Genomic DNA, 13,709 nt, shown 5'->3' on the forward strand with positions numbered 1-13,709 from the left:
TTTGCTGTTGAAGTATTGAAAGAAATCCATACATCGTATCAGGTTTTTCTTTTCTTTTTCTTTTTTTTTTAAGACAGGGCTTCTCCATGTAAGCTTGGCTGTCCTACAACTTGCTCTGTAGATCAGGCTGGCCTTAGAACACAGACCCTCTTGACTCTGCTTCCCCGTGCCGGGATTAAAGGTGTGTGCCACCACAACACTCAGCTTCTGTGGCTTCCTTTGTCAATAAAGCAGAACAGCAGTGTGTATCCCTAACAGATGAGGATCGCTAAGAGGCAGGGTCACACCGCCATGTTCACACTACGTCACCCTCACGATGATGTAATAACTGTAACGCCTTGATTCCCTAATATCCACCTGAGTTTGCATTTTTCTAAACCATGGTATTTCCATTAGCTTATTTGAATCAGGATGTGTATTGGTTGGTTGTTTAATTGCTGAGAGAAAATACCCTGAGAATGGCAACTTTAAGGTGGAGCGTATATTTCCTCACAGTCTCGGGATACAGTCCATCGTTGTGGGGAGGTCCTGGCAGGGCCTTGAGGCTGCTGGTCGTCTTCATGTGCGGTCAGACCTATGAGTGCTGCTGCTCAGCTTGCCTTCTGCTTTTTCTCAGCCAGGACCCCACCATCCCAGACAATGGAACCACCCACAGTTAAGCTGCAACTTCCCATCTCAACCTAATCTATTTAACCCTTCACAGCATGCCCAGAGGCTTGTCTCATAGGTGACTCCAATATGGATGGGAGCAAAATGAACATGGCTTTTACATTCTTTTGTTTGTTTGTTTGTTTTTTTTTCTGAGACAGGGTTTTTCTGTATTGTTTTGGAGGCTGTCCCGGAACTCACTCTGTAGACCAGGCTGGCCTCAAGCTCACAGAGATCCGCCTGTCTCGGCCTCCCGAGTGTTAAGATTAAAGCCTACCAACGCCTGGCCTGCCTGGCCTGATTTTCACATTCTTGAAAGTTCCTCTTCTTAGCCAGGCGGTGGTGGCACACGCCTTTAATCCCAGCACTGGGGAGGCAGGGGCAGGCAGATATCTGTGAGTTCGAGGCAAGCCTGGTCTTCAAAGAAAGTTCCAGGACAGTCTCCAAACCTATAGAGAAACCCTGTCTCAAAAAAAAAAACAAACAAACAACAACAACAAAATATCCTCTTCTTTAAGCAAATGCACTTATTTGTTGAAGAAACCGAGTTATTGTTCTATAGAATGTTTTCTTTTATATTTGTTCAACTTAGTTTATTTCAATTTTCCCACTTGATTTAACCTCTGGACAATTATTTTATACATTTATTTCATCCTCTGAATTCCTTATATTGAATAACCAGAACCAGAGACTTAAGCTTTCCTTTTAATGGATGTAAAATATCTATTTGGAAGCTAGGTGGTGGTGGTGAATGCTTTTAATCCCAGCATTTGGGAGGCAGAGACAGGTGGATCTCTGTGAATTTGAGTCCAGCCTGGTCTACAGAATGAGTTCTAGGACAGGGCTGTTATACTCTGTCATGAAATGCCCTGTCCCCCCAAAGAAACTCCAAACCCAAACCAAAAAGCCCCAAAATAGCTATTTGGAAAAATTCCCCTATGGGCTGTCTTTCCTGTCAGCTCATTGGGTGACTGTCACCTGCAATGACCTTGATCTGATCACTGTACAGGTGGGACGTCTTACCCCTCCACTGGACAGGCTCCTATGCAGCTTTCACCAGTGATTTTAGAAGCTACTGGTGATGATTGTTAACATCTGTGGTTTTTATTAGAGGTTGAAAAGTTACTGGTCTTAGTCTTCCTGCACTTACTAGCTATTTTACTGTTGTGCAAAGAGAAAACTTAAGCAATTATTTGATTAAACTGAAATATAATCTGGAGAGGAGAGGCAGAATAAATTCTTGCTTTCTTCCCCTTTGTGGGTTTTTATGGAATGGGCTGGTGTCCCGCAAACCTCCAAAATACATCGGATGATGGCTGTATAAACCAGTGGATTTTGCATATTTGTTAATTAAAAATATCATCCACCCATGCAACACCCACCCATTCAACATCCATCCATCCATCTCTCCCTCACTCCCCTCTTCCTTCTTTCATCTTGTCTTAATTTTTTTCTTTTGGGGACAAGATCTTATGTAGCCCAGGTTAAACTCCCATCTCAGTTTTCCATTTTCTGTGATTTCGGGTGTGTACCATCATACCTGCCCCATAATGTATGTACAGAAGTATGCATGTGTGAGTGCGTGTGTGTGTGTGTGTGTGTGTGTGTGTTTCTGTTTGTTTAGTACTGTGTTTTGAACTATTGGAAATCAATATCATTTCTGATGCTTAAATCTTCCCCTTTTATGGAGAGGTACGCAGAGACCGTTTTTTTAGCTCACACTAACACATGCTGACTTGCGGTTACAAGTCTCTCTTCTCAGCTTTTTTTCCTGTGTTAGCTGTTGTAGAGAAGCCTTCAAGAGTCTATAGGCATAAGATGATGACAGGAAAAAGAGAGCTAGAATTAGAGATAGAGAGATAGGAATATATATGTATATATATATATTTCTTTCTCATATTTCCTTTTTTGGGGGCGTTCGAGATAGGGTTTTTCTGTGACTTTGGAGGCTGTCCTTGGACTAGCTCTTGTAGACCAGGCTGGCCTCGTACTCACAGAGATCTGCCTGACTCTGCCTCCCAAGTGCTGGGATTAAAGACCTGTGCCACGACTGGCCGGCTTTCCTCTCATATTTCTAACTCTCTCATTATATGTATGGGAGAGAGAGAGAGAGAGAGAGAGAGAGAGAGAGAGAGAGAGAGAGAGAGAGAGAGAGAGAGAGAGAGAGAGAGGGAATAAGGAAGGGACTGAATCACCTGCTTATTTTTCACGGCAGCGGTAGCCTCCACCATGTCGCACACGCTGGCCCATGATCATTTTTGAGTGTGGATTGCTGTTATCGCTGGTGCTTCTCTCACCTTGTCACCTAATACAGTGTGAATTGGACAATATGTCATCTTTCCTGTCTTGCTCAAACACTGACCACTTTTGTCCAACTTATATCTACCTTTGTCCACTATTCCAAATGGTTTTTGTGCTCTTCTGCTAACCTTATACATTAGATGTTGTTATTAATCTTTCATGCCATCAGTGCTGGCTTGGATTTACCACTGTTTTAGAATTTCTATTGCCCTGGAAAGACACCATGACCACAGGAACTCGTATAAAGGGAACATTTCATTGGAGTGGCTTGCTTACAGTTTCAGAAGTTCAGTCCATTGTCATCATGACATGGAGCACGGTGGCGTGCAGGCAGACATGGTCCAGAGTAGTAGCTAGGAGTCCTGCATCTTGTAGTCAACTGTGACACTGAGAAAAGCTTAAACAAAGGAGATTTCAAAGCCCATCTCCATAGTGACACCCTTCCTCCAACAAGGCTGTACCCATTCCAACAAAGCCACACCTCCCAATAGTGCCCCTCCCCTTGGGGAGGTATTTTCTTCAAACCACCACTCCCACAGTTTCAATTTCTTTCCTCATCATTCTTTCAGATTGTACCATCCTTTCCTTCCTGGATTTCTTTGTTTCTTCCTAAAGCTCATGCTTTGCTTTTGTGAGGAGTTAGTTGCCAGTGCTTTTATTTATCTGACATCTTCACTATCATAATTTCCATGAACTTTCATATTAAATGAGAACCCACACACAGCAAAGTGCACACCATTAAGTGTTCTGTGCAGTGAGTTTTTCCTGAGTGAGCACTCCTGATGGCCTTGCAGCAGCTCCTCCACAAGTCTCTCCTGCCATCAGCCACCCTCTTATATCACCCCAGAGTGGCTTCATCTGTTCTTCATTTTAAATTTAATTTTATTGCCATTGTCTGAAGAAAGCTAGGCAAGCACTGTACCACAGAACTAACTCCCCACTCCTCATTCTTAAGGTTTTAAAAATAAATGGAGATTTATGTGTTATTCAGTGTTCTGTTTCTGGTTTTCTTTATCTGTCATGATGCTTGTGAGATGCATTCCTATAATGTCTAGCAGTGATTCGTTCTTCCTTTTATTCTTTTTCCGCTAAACATTCCACTGTTCCTTGGGTCGCTACTTTACTTATGCTAGCCAACAGTTATCCTAGGGTATGGGAGTTCTGCCCGTGGCCTGAGTAGCCCAAACAGTAGAGGAACTGTGCTTTGTTTGGGATTGATTTGGGCATTCGCTTCCACATATTTGCCTTCTTCATCCTTGCTTCATGTTAACTTTATGGATAATCTATCTGTCTGTCTGTCTGTCTGTCTGTCTATCTGTCTATCTGTCTATCTATTTACCTACCTATCTATATATCTGTCTATCTTCTACAACTTATTATTTTTCAACTCATTACCTTGTGTTTGAAGTCTTGAGAGTAGGTCTTTACACTTGCCTATGCTAAATCCATTTGTCTTAGGGTTTCTATTTCTGTGAAGAGACACTATGGGCATGGCAGTTATTATAAAGGAAAACATTTCATTGAGGTGGTGGCTTACAGTTTCAGAGGTTTAGCCCATTATCACTATCTCTGGGGGAATAGGGACGTGCATGCAGACACGGTGCTGGAGAATTCCACATCTTGATACAAAGGTAACAGGAAGTGAACTGACTGTCACACTGAGCACAGCTTGAGCGAAGGAAGGAGACCTCAAAGCCTGCCCCTCCACAGTGACACGTTTCCTCCAACAAGGCCACACCTTCTCAAATAAAGCCACACCTCCTGATAGTGCCACTCTCTTAGTGGACCAGCTTCTTTCAAACCACTACACCATTGTTTTCCTTTGGATCTTATTTTTGCAACCTTGATTTGAGTTTCAGCTTGGGAAGTAAGAGGACCCAGGTAAGCCATGGAGCCAAGCAGGGAGACTTGCAGTTCCAGCATTGTGGCAGAGAACTAGTTACTTTTAAGGAGCGTCTTAGCTCCTTTGCAGTTAAAACTCCACTATTGTGGACTATTATTTTAACTGGGAAAAGATGTGTTACATTTGTTTATGCTGTGGAATATCACATTAACTATGTGAATGTGTGTTACATTTGTTTCTCCTGCCTCTGTTAAGATGTAAAGATGTGCTGCATTTGTGTTTATTAAATAAAATTAACCTGGGCTCAGAGGGTCAGGGTTAGCAACCGGTTGGCAGGAAACAGCAGAGAGGAGCTTAGTGTGATTTTATTTATGTATTTGTTTATTTTGGTTGGTGGTAGGGAACGGAATGGTTTCAGGGGATGCCAGCAAAGAGAGAAAGTTAGCCAGTTGCTATTCTAACTCTCGGAGCCCTCAGGTGTTCACCCTAGCTTTTGACTCTTGAGCTTTCGTAGCTTCACAGAGATTTAGTTAGAACCACTCTATCATGAAAAATAAAAAAACAGAGTCTGACATTGGGGTTCAAGCTTCAAGCTGAAGGTGAGGGAAGCAAAGCAGCCAGCCACTAGCACTTAGCTCTCCCTCAGGCTGAAAGGGTTGATCCTGTCTCCAGGAGCTCTTCACCAAGCCTCAGACTGCTGCCTGTCCCCAACATGGCTGGAGACTAAATCTCAGATTGTAGCCGGAGACACTGGGCTCCTGTCTTTTATGTTCCTCTCTAGGGCTGGGACTAAAGGGGTGCGCTCTGTTAATCTTTTAGACTGATTCACTCTCTTGTAACTCTGTATGACCTTGAACTCACAGAGATCCATCCTGAGTCCTGGGGTTAAAGGTGTACGCCACCACTGCCTAGCTGCTGGCTGGCTTTGCATTCTGATACTTCAGTCAATATTTATCAAATCACCACAAACTACCTTTAGTGGCTGCAACAGAGCCATTGTCTAGGGGAACATAATTCCCCTCAGGCTATGGGCATTAGCTCAGGGCCATTAGTAGTTAATTGTATTGAAGGAAAACAGTGTCCACCATGAAGCCTTGTTAGTTTAACATCCGTGTCTGGGACACACCTGACATGTAGTTGGTGCTCCACATGTGTTTGTTGACCACGTAAAGAAATGAATATGGCAATGCCTCTCTGTGGGACTGTTGTAAAGCTCAGATAAAATACATGCTGGGTGTTCAATGCAGAGAAACCCAAGTCTGAAATTATCAAACTACTGTGGCCTGAGTCAGAGCGCTCTGCAACTTTCTATATTTTCTAGCTGAGCAAGAAGGATAAACCAACAGTCCCGGGTCTGGGTGTGCATTAGGATTAATTCACACTAACTTTCTCTTGGCCCTCACTCCCTACAGGGCTCCAGGCTGCCCAGGCTGCATCTGGACTTCTTGGCACCCTACTCTCCAAAATGGCAGCTACTTGCTGGGCAAGCTTGCTTCCACCTAATTAAATTAGTTAAAACGAGTGCCACTCAAAATTCAGTTGCTTAGTGCCAGCAGCCAGCCCCGAGGTGCCCAGTAGCCATACACAGCTAGCATATTCCACAGAACAGATCTGTGACATTTCTACGACTATAGAAAAGCTCTACTGGAAAGGGTTGGCCCCCCAGCGAAGCAGCGGAAAGCAGATGGCGTGAGGTTGGACCACTAATGGAGAGGCTTAATTATAGCCGAGCTAGCAGGTCCCTGAGTTTCACAAGGTGGGGGAGGGGGAGGGCAGAGGGTCAGGTTGAAAGAATGAACACAATTTTGTGGCAGAATGAGACAGAGCAGTTGGGTTCTGGAAAGCCACACTTTACCGAGCAGGGTAACGGCCACGTGACCTCCCCAAGCCATCTCCCATCTGTAAAAGGGGGAGGAATAGCATTTGTTCCGTAAGCTGGTCTTCAGTAGGAGAGCTGATGAAGTAGAATGTGCTTATTTGCATTAGGTGCCCTAGGTGCTAGCTTCCCTGTTATTAAGGCTCTGACTTGGGGACTGATGGGTTGTGTGCGAGGCGTGTATTCTCTGGATACTTGAATACAGAGGAGTGTGAACAGCTTTTTAGCCGAGGTAGTTGGGGAGTGGGTAAGGGTGCGGAAGGGAGATGCAGGCCACACACAGCCTGGCTTCTGGGTACGACGACGGCTTCCGCTCTGGTTGGGTTTCTGTCCTGTTGGTCTCAGTTTGCAGGAGGTTTTTTTGTTTGTTTGTTTGTTTGTTTTGTGTTTTTTTTGGCTTTTCGAGACAGGGTTTCTCTGTATTGTTTTGGAGGCTGTCCTGGAACTTGCTCGGTAGACTAGGTTGGCCTTGAACTCACAGAGATCCGCCTGCCTCTGCCTCCCGAATGTTGGGATTAAAGGCATGCGCCACCAGCGCCCGGCTTAGTTTGCAGGAGTAAGAGGACAGCTTCAGTCCGTTCTCGTCCTTGTGTGTCCTGGAGGTCAAACTTAGGTTGCCAGGATTGGCATTAGCTTTTATCCACTGAGTTGTCTTGCCAGTCATAGAGCTAGGCTTTTTTTTTTCACATGATATATATTTGCCTAAAAACAGTGAATTGTTTGTGTGTGGGTCACAATCCCACTTTATGGATGTTAAAACCAACCAAAGGTCGGAGAAGTGAATTTTCCATACCATAAACCATGGAGATGGCATTTCAATCCATGGCCCACATATGCTCCCCTCGATTTTTTTGAGAGAAACTCTAATACCCTTTCTGTAATACACAGGACTTTAATCCAGTCTTTTGTAACTTCAAGAAGTTCCTGGTGGTTTTTACTATGTTAAAGTTTTCCAAAGCATTTCTTTCTCAACAGTGGGTTGAACTAGATGTATTTACAAAGTCTTGCCAGCAGGTGGCGAAACAACACCATTAACTCAAGACGCAGAACCTACCACTTTCACGGAGGAAAAAAACTACTCACACCAGTGTGCTGGGCAGGTTTGGTGTTCGGCTTAACTTTGTGATTTCTGGGTTACCAAGTCCTCCAACACCTTCCCCTTGGTGCTCCTGTAGGCTCACTAAGGTCCTCAGGATAAAGTCCTTACCAAGTCCTTGTCTTTTCAGGTCCCCCAATGCCCTTCTCAGCCACTTTTGTCCCCGTTGGCCCCCTGCCTGGCTGACGCCTGCTGTCCCCAGTCTGGTCAATTTCCTCTTATCTTTGGGAACTCGAGAGCTACCTGCAGGGAGCCCACTTCTGCCCAGGGTGGGTGGGATCCCTTTTCTGTGTCTCCCTTTTACAGCACAGGTGGCTCTGGGGTCCCATTCCTCTTTGCTTGATCCCTTAAGGGTGAGAGCTGTGTCTTGGCCACAGTGACAGTTCAAAGTTAAAAAGCATCGCAGCGCAAAAGAATGCACGGGTAAGTGCTTACAGAGAGATGGCCAGGCCACAGGACCTGGGCCCAGCAGCCTTTGTGAAGCCCCAGAGTGCAGAGTCTTTTGTAAACACAGACGGGGCCTTGCCCAGGGGACAGTGGCTGTCCCTGCTCTCCAGGCTAGGGAGTTTGTGTTTTCTGTCCAACCATTTCTTCCTTTCTCACTGCAGCCTCTTGGTAGCTCCTTAAATCCCCCTAAGGAAGAATGCATGTTTCTCAAGACATTTAAAAAAAGAGTAATTTAAATAAGTGGAAAGAAAAAATGCATTTTAATTGCATTATTATACTAATTTATGTCTCCTGTCTGCCTTGAAAAAAGTGCTTTTATTCCCAGTGTGGAAGCGCATTAGGGTTGGGAGTTGAGACTGATTGCTTCGGATGGCTGCTGAGAGACAAGCGAGCTTTGTTTTCACTGCTCCCTAAGCTGGTGGGTTCTCAAGGCCCCAGATCACAGCTGCAGCTCCTGCACTGGGGAGGTGCTGGCACAGAGTAGGTACTCAGGTAGGGCCGGCACACAGTAGGTGCTCGTGTAGGGCTTTTTTTTAGCAGACATACATGGACGAGCAAGGGCAGTCTGGATGTGAGTCTGTGGAGGACTGAAGGTGGGCGACTCCCTCCCTCATACAGTCCTGTGAGGGTCAGCGGCAGGGAGAGCAGGAAATGTACAACTCTGGTGGGCTCCCCCATGTCGCCTGGGGGTGCAAAGGGTGTAGCCTCTTCAGAAAGCAGTTGGCAAGTTGTCCAAAAGTGAAATGTGGAGCTATCCTTTACTTCAGAAAGTCTAATCCCAGGTGAAATACTAATGAAAGTAAAGCGTGTGAACTCCACAGGAACCCACATACAAAAACTTAAAGCAGCGTTCTTCATTTAGTAGCCCCAAAGCAGAAACAACCCAAATGTCGTCAACTGATGAATTGAAAAGTGTGTTTTTAAAACAGAACACGAAAAAGAACACGGCTGATTAATGCTACAATATGGGTGAATCTCAAGACATTATGCTAAGTGAAAGAAACCGGTTTTGGGCTCTCGAGACGGCACAGTGAATAAAGCTACTTGGCACCACGCCTGATGACCTGAATTTGATCCCTGGGACTCATATATCAGAAGGAGAGAACTGACTTCTTTAAGTTGTCTTCGATCTTCACATAAACCCAGTGGCATGCCCCCCAATAAATAAATACATGTAATAAAAAATTAAGAAAGATACCAACCAGTCTCAAAAGCCTACAAACCATACACGCATACTGATATACAATGTCAAGAATAGGAAAATCTATACAGCTCTGAACTGATCCATGCTTGCCTAGGGTTGACAGGGTTGGGAAGGAAGTTATGTTGCAGGCCTGGGAAGAAAACCAACGTGGTACTGGCCAGAACAAGCATGTGGAGCAATGGGATAAAATAGAGGAGCTGGAAGGAAACACATACAACCACATCCATTGGATTTCTGGCAAGGGTGTCAAAGACATACACTGGAGAAAAGACAGCTTTCAAAACAAAAGGCGCCAGGAAGACAGATGTCCATAAGCAAAATAATGAAGACAGGTCTTGATCTCCATGCCTGGATAAAAATCTATTCAAAATGGATCAAAGACTTTAATATAAGACACCAAAACTTTGGGGACTGAAGGGATGGGTCAGTGGTTAAAAGCATTTAATACTCTTGTAGAAGACCAAAATTCAATTTCCAGTACTCACATTGGGCAGCTCTCAACCACCTGTAACTCCAGCTCCAGTGGAGTCAACCCTGTTCTGGCCTCCATGAGCACTGACTGCACTCATTCATATGCACATACCCTCCTCCCACATATACAGATGATTAAAGAAAGATCCCAAACTTTGAACCTCTACAGGAAAACATTGGCAAATGCTTCAAGGTATAGCTACAAGCAAATGCTTTCTGAAGAGGACCTAGATTGCTCAGGAAATAAACCTAACACTTGCTAAATAGGGTTATATATGATTAAAAAGCTTTTGCATAGCAGAGGAAACAATCGACAGAGTGAAGAGGCAGCCTATAGAATAGGAGAAAAATCTTTGCCAACTATACATCTGATGAAAGATTGATCTGGAATCTGTATGGAACTCCACCCCTTGGCCACATAGGCCTGTGGCTATCTCATAATGCAAAATGCATTCATTTCAGTTTTAAAAGTCCCCATCGTCTTTAACAGTCCCTACGCTGTTCAAATATGAGAAGTCTCCTTTGAGATTCAGGCAACCTCTTAACTGTGAGACTGTGTACAATGAAGTCATAGGTATATATTTTCAATGTACAGGAAATGACAGACTAATCATGCTCCTTCTAAAAGTGGGGAACATATACAGAGCAAGAAAAGCTTGGAACAAAGCAAGATCAGAACTCAACAGGGCAAGCACCAAATCCTGAAGCAACATGTTCAACATGTGGAGCTGGTGTTGGAATCACCTGGGCTGTAAAGAATTTTGGTAGCTCTGCCACCTACAGCATAGGTAGCCCCTCTCTGGGCTAGCTCTACTACTTCCCTGAAGCTTTTCCATGCAGATGCACCATGGTCCTGGGATATCCACCATCCATTGGTCTCCATTACAACTTAGACTTTATCTTCTCGGATGTCTGCAATAGCTTCTCAGGGCCTCCTTGCAGGGAGTTCAACTTTATTACACATTTTTGGGCCTCATTAGCCTTCTGTAACCTTGAAACAAACCTCTATGACACCCTCACTGTTGCATCTATCGTGCTTATAAAATAAACACCACATAGATATGTTGCATAAGAGCTTTGTCAGCGATAAATCATTCCATTTTAGAGGGGAGCTTGTTAGAACTTAGGATGCTCTAAAGGAAGGCGAATCATTCCATCCTGAAGGGAAACTCTTTAAACTCAAGAAGTAAACAAGTCAAAAGATTAAGAAAGTTCCTAAAACTGACAAGATTCACCAAGTCTCTCCTGTCTCAATCGTATATAAGCAGTAAGGATCACTGAGAGACACCCTCAGACCCGCTGAGGTGCCTGGCCTGTTATATCTGCTGTGCTGTAAGAGGCAGACCAGCTGAGCTGCCTGGAAGAGACATTCCCTGTCTTGTTGAGCTGCCTGCAGGTCACACAGTAAGGGTCTTATTTCCAGCTTTGTGAGCTGCCATCTATGCTGGGGTGGGCTTTGGATGATGCAACTGTCTGAATGATTTCTACTCTTGTTAGTGTCCCCTCACCCATATTCCTGTAAGTAGCCCCATTGGCTCATCAAGTTAGACTTTGGTGATCGGTCATCATTTCTCTAATTAGAAAGTAGATGTGTGTTTGTTTCCTCAGGAACAGTGTCACAGACAGGATGACACTGCCAAGTTCTGATGCTGTCTTGAGGTGCATCCTGGATTCCGTCCTCTACAATTGCCATGACTTCTGTCTTTTAAGTAGTTGTTTTCAGAGGCCAGAAGCCACCTCACTTCTGTTTTGGAACCAGGGAGAAGCTGTAACATCAGAATATCAAGGATTCTGGCTGCCTTTCAAACAAGTCTCAAGGCCTGAGTGGCACTCTAGACGCTGCCTTCTATGTCTTAGATTCCTACGGTTTATTTGTCACCATCATTCTGAGACAGGGAGTGTTAGATTTGAATCTGGGATGCAGATTTAAGTAGTGAAGGCTTGGTCCCCAGTTGGTGGTACTGAGGAGGTGGCTGAAATGTCAGAGATGGATCCAGCAGAAAGAAATAGGTCACCGTGGACATAGAAGTAAAGTCTGTATCAATCCCCCAGTTCCTTCCCTTCTCTGCTCTCTATTTGTCACAAGGTAAGAAGGCCCCCTCATCTATACACTTCCGTCCTGATGATGGATGGACATCTCTGAAGCCAGGAGCTAAAATAATTCCTCAGGTTGCTTCTGTTAGGGGTTCGGTCATGGTAAGGCAAAGACTGACTAACACAGGGGAGAGAATAAAAGATAGTTTGTTGTTTCTTTTAAATATATTTTATTTATTCCTCTCTCTCTCTCTCTCTCTCTCTCTCGCAGACAGAACTCTACTTCCCCTCCCTCTCTTTCTAGACCCTCCCTGCTTCTCCCCTCTGAACTCACATCCACTCCTCTTCTGTTTCTATTCAGAGGAGGGCAGGTTTCCCATGGACACCAATCAAACGTGCATATCAAGTTGAAGGCTGGATGAGGCAACACAGTATGAAGATAAGGGTCACAAAATCTGGAAAGAGTCAGAGACAGCCCCTGCTCCCACTGGTAGGAGTCTCACAAGAAGACCAAGTTACATAACTGTAACATACATGCCGAGGACCTAGGTCAGTGCCATGCAGGCTCCCTGGTTATTGGTTCAGTTTCGGTGGGCCTCTGAGCCCAGGTTAGTTGATTCTCTGGGTTTTCTTGTGATGTCTTTGACCTCTCTGCCTCCTACAATCCTTTCTCCCTTTCTCCCACAGGATTCTTTGAGCTCAGCCTAATGTTTGGCTGTGGTTCTCTGCATCTGTTTCCACCAGCTGCTGGATGAAGCTTCTCTGATGACAATTGGGCTAGGCACCAATTTATGAGTATAGCAGAATATCATTAGGAATCATTTCATTTATTTTTTTTTGCCAGTCATGTTTGGTTCTATCTTAGGTCTCTGGGCTATCCAGTCTCTGGGTTTTTCAGGCAGTGCCAGGGGTAGGCTCCCTGTTGTGGGATGGGTCTCAAGTTGGACCAGTCATTGGTTGGCCATTCCCACAACTTCTGGGCTGCGTATTCTCCAGCACATCTTATAGGCAGGACAAATTGTAGGTTGAAGATTTTGTGGCTGGGTTAGTGTCTTGCCTGGTTACAGGAGATCCCCATCCCACATAGTCAGCTTTATCCATATAGGTACTTACAGTTCAAAAACAATACAATATTTTTTTATCCAATACAATATTTCTAGCATAACAATGGGGGAAAACTCTTTGTTGAAACCTGAAAATGTCCTTTTCTCAAAATAGGGAGAGGGGCTCAGAGGGCATCACTATGGCTTGCATGCTTTTTTCCCGTGGCCAAGTCACAAGATGGTAAAGATGCTCCCAGTGAAATAGACTGATAAGTTTGGAACATGCTCATTCAAGTGTCTGTGCCTTGGTCTGATGATGTTTCATGCTGTTGAATGGGACCTGCCATCTTCCTCCTACGTAACACCTGCAAATGGGACCTGCCATCTTCCTCCTATGTACTTCCTGCAAATTCTTCCTTGAAGGTGCTTGGCCCCTTCATATTTGCTTTTATTTCTCCCTGTGTCGAAGTTACTGGCATGGAACTCATTTTTCATACAACACTCATGTGCCTGCTTACCATCTCTTAAGTCACAGCTCTATGCACTCATGCTTGAACTCAATCTCTCTCTCTCTCTCTCTCTCTCTCTCTCTCTCTCTCTCTCTCTCTCTCTCTCTCTTTCTCTTTCTCCATTTAATCAAACAGTGCCATCAGTTGGAGAACATGTCTTCAACACAGTTGTGGGAGATATTTTAGACTCAAACCACAACACTCCCCTGTTACAGAGTGAAGATGACAACAAAAGCT

Source organism: Mesocricetus auratus, unplaced genomic scaffold (assembly GCF_017639785.1).
Source record: "Mesocricetus auratus isolate SY011 unplaced genomic scaffold, BCM_Maur_2.0 Super-Scaffold_100691, whole genome shotgun sequence".
NCBI classification, from domain to species: Eukaryota; Metazoa; Chordata; class Mammalia; order Rodentia; family Cricetidae; genus Mesocricetus; species Mesocricetus auratus.